Genomic DNA, 4,102 nt, shown 5'->3' with positions numbered 1-4,102 from the left:
CAAGGTAATGCACATTGGCGAGTCAGATTTGCATTGCAAGCCACTACCCGCTTCTGGGAATGTAAGGCAGCGTGCAAACTCACACATTAAGCTTTTGCTTTGGAGCCAAGCAGACGTTGTTTCACTCTACTCTTCAATCATCGTTCAGAGAGTATCAGAACAAGAGGGATCCTGTTCCTGTGTTGATGTGACGCGTTCCAGCGGAGGTCACGGTTGCTGAGTGTATTCATGGTTAAGTACAGCGGCTGTTCCCCTGGGCACTTCAACATCTAAAGAGCAATTTTCCTAAAAGATTAAACACGGATGTGACGTTGCATCTTTTTAAAGATGTCATTCCACCCGTGTGTTTCTGGATGCGGTTGTTTCCTGGCCCCATCTGACAGCCACGATCTCTATCTCACGTGTCTGGGCTGTAAGCATGCTGAGGTGGCGTTTGTTGATGAGTCATGCACCCACTGCAGGAAGATGACCATCGAGATGTTGAGATCAAAACTGAGATACCTTGAAAAAGGTGGACTCCCCTCTGCTATTCCCCAATCTGGTCTTTTTGCACAGCAGAGAGCCACTTCGGTTAATACACAGGGTGATCTGAGGATTACAGGGGGAGCCCTCCTGCTGGGTGAATCCCACTTTTCCATTGCAGGCTGTGGAGCTTCCGGCTGCAGTTGCTGGTCCTTCCCATTGGGGACACAGCATTTCATCCGGGGCTCCTGCGGAGGAACGGATGTTGATTGCTGCATCGGAGGGCAGGCTTGAGTCCTCAGGCGATGAAGATTCGGCTGTGCTGATCCCTTTGGAGAGAGTAGTGTTGTTCGAGTCTGACCCAGAGCTGACTGCCATGCTTTCCCGGGCCGCCACGAGCGATGGGCTCGAGTGCCCCACCTAGGAAGGCACGGCTTACTAGTGTTGGGACTGTGAGTGTAGTGGCACATTTACCTGGCTCCACGGTTCCCGTGAGGGAGAGGCTGGAGACGCGTGAGAAGGGGTTGTGTCCTCGAACTGCAGAATCCTGCCTGAGGGGGATGAGAGGGGCAAGGTGTAACTGCACACCTTGCCCCTCTGAGGCACTGCCTCACTGACTGTGAGCATGTCTGTTGTCCCTCTGGTCCCCCTTGCACAGTGTCTGGAAGCATGGCTAGCGCTTACCAGCCCGTCTCGTAGGGTCATTCGGACGATCAGTCTCAGCAATGCGATTCAGTTCACCCGGTGTCCCCCCCCAGTTTCAGCAGAGTCCAGTTTACCTCAGTGGCAGACAAGGATGCTCCTGACCTGCGTTCGGAGATCGCAGTCCTATTGGTAAATGACGTGATAGAGCTGATCCTTCCAGCTGATGTGAATTTAGGAATTAAGGTGGTCTATGCTTCCTACGCAAGTATGCATTTCCCCCAATGAACCTGCTTGCACAGACACTGTGCACGGTCAGGGAGGACGAGGAGCAGGTCTACACCAATGATACGCTTGATACACCAGTGTTTAGCCAGATGAGAAGTTTATCTATGTATCATCTTTTTACTCATTTTATAACTGTATCATATATATCTTTTAATATCATATATATCTTTAAATAATACTGTTTTAATTTTCCTTGCTTTTATTTTGTGATTATTTTAATTCCTTTCTGTAAAGCACTTTGAACTGCCATAGTGTATGAAATGTGCTATATAAATAAACTTGCCTTGCCTTGCCTTGCCTCACCTTAATGGTTGCACCTTATTGGCCCACCCGGACCTGGTTCCCAGAACTCAATGCTCCTCGTGACAGCCACGACAGGCGAGATCCCAATTTGTCTGTCTGATGTAACGTCTCTGTTCTCTCCTTCAGGGAACATTACATAATAGGTTACATTAGAAACCTAGACGTTACTTATTTGAAAAAGTAACAGATATTTTTAGTAAATTTAAAAGTAATGCTTTTTTTGAAAAGCAATCTGATTATGTAAGTTGTAATGCATTACCCCCAACACTGCTCTAAAGTTTAATAATCCTGAACTATCCCCACACTAGCCAAGCCCTTGTAAAGTATTTAAAAATGCATATTTAGAGGCCTACACTGTAGTTGCACTGAACTCTATAAATGTCTTCTCAGTAAACTTGAAGCTTTATTATGTTCATCTACAGTCAAAAATCATTTGGAGTAGTTGATCAATTATTTTCTAAATGGGTTCTGCTATGTAAACAATAAAAAATTACTGCCCTCTGAAATCCACTGTTGCGTTTCTTTAATCTAAACATTCAATATTGGTATTTCCTTTAGTCACTAAACGCATTGGGAATTGTGAAACAAATATTAAAGGTCATAGACGATTGCTATAGCATACAGCAATGGATTCAGACATGTTTTGTGACTTTGGCATGCTGGGAGATTGAAATTGTAAATACTATTCTGCTTCAGTTCTGTTTTACAGTGGATGTCTGACTCAGAGTTAGAACCAAGTAAGTAAATAAGTAAGTAATAAATAAATAAATAAATTACATTACATTACATTACAAAAAATAAAATAAATAAATAAACATTGCATTACATACTGTATTTTTTAATTACTTCACAATTATCTGAAATAGAGATATACAGAAACACTTGCAGTCAATAGTTGGAGATGCTGATTTATAATCACAGATAATAAGAGTACTTTAAACATGACTGCCACAAGAGGGTGCTCTCAGGCTAGCACAAAAAGCACTTGCTCATCTACTAGCAACTGAACTTTGTGAACTATCCTTCCATTCAGTGCTGGATGCCTATGGAGGAATCTGGACCAACAGAGACATGCTGCCCTGTGGACCCATCAGTGAAAAAGTGCTTGCTGGTGGACCTTTTGTTTCAACATACTTTTGTCCATCTTCTCTGGTCTGCATCAGCATTGTGGGCTTTGGGTACATTCTGGAATCGCACGGGCAAAGCCCCTGAGTCATCAACATGGCCTGAACTATTGTATGGGGAGATTTACCAGGGGCCATTGACCAGCAGCTGCCCACACAACTAACAGTTCATGCTCCCTGCCTATGCAAACACACAAGTATTCATTCTTTTTAACATTCAAATGGTTAAAAAACATGTGTGGTATTTATATTCATGCAAACAGGTACTAACAAAAACAAAATTCCTGACCTCAGTGTCTGTATAGTAAAAGGCCTGTAGAGGCAGTTTTTAAGCCATTTATTTCATCCTAATTCTTCATCTGTCATGCAGATTGTAAATAAAGTTTGAATAAAGGTCGCGCGGCGGTTTGATTCAAAATACAGAATGTAGAGAATGCTGTAAATTTCAAATCTTCAGAGGCATTGTGATCTTCAACGGTCGTGTCGTCTACTTTCGGGTAGCGCAAGAGGAGTGCTTCACAACTCTGTGGTAAGTGACTTATTATTTCGGTTTCTTATTTTTCATGTTTGCTAACTCGTAGACCATGAAGGTAACGTTATATTCGCGGTTCATATTGGTTCATATTAGTGACGCGGTAGTATTTTACACATCTCACCCTGGCGCTACAGCGGCTATGGGCAGAAAATCTACAGTATGGGCTCCTAAGAATTACATGCTTTAATGACAAGAGTCGGTATTCACACGAGCTTCATGTTGATCAGCACACTTCGTCGTGATTATATGGTGTAAATCAAATCAAAATCAAGTCATCTGTTAAAATGGACGCCGAAATGAAACCCAGCAAACATTGGTCCGACGGCAACGTCGTGTCCCTGGCCAAAAATAGTCGCGGTATGACGGCATAAATCGGTGAAAATATGTAACACCGAACATTTCCTAAAAATGCATTCAGATACATTTGTACATGTCTACAGTTCTCTGGGGTTGCATGTATAATTGTTATTTTGACTTTTAGCTACGTGTAGTTCAATAAATAGTGTATCGGGTGAGAGGACGTCACCTGGCGACGTCTTTTACACGTGCATTTATAGTCCATCATGACCCTCTATGAAATCCTTGTTAAATATGCAAAAGCTGTGCTTAATCCTTGCATGGTTAATACTGCAATAATTAATTTAATTGCCCAATTAGATTTTAAGAGGTTGTGAAGACGTCCACTGACGTCCTTTACACGTCTAGCAAGACAGAAAAAAACAGGAATTATCTTTATATGAAATACACG

The sequence above is a fragment of the Abramis brama genome (assembly GCF_963993115.1).
Source record: "Abramis brama genome assembly, chromosome: 8".
Lineage (NCBI taxonomy): Eukaryota > Metazoa > Chordata > Actinopteri > Cypriniformes > Leuciscidae > Abramis > Abramis brama.
This window is presented reverse-complemented; position numbering follows the sequence as displayed.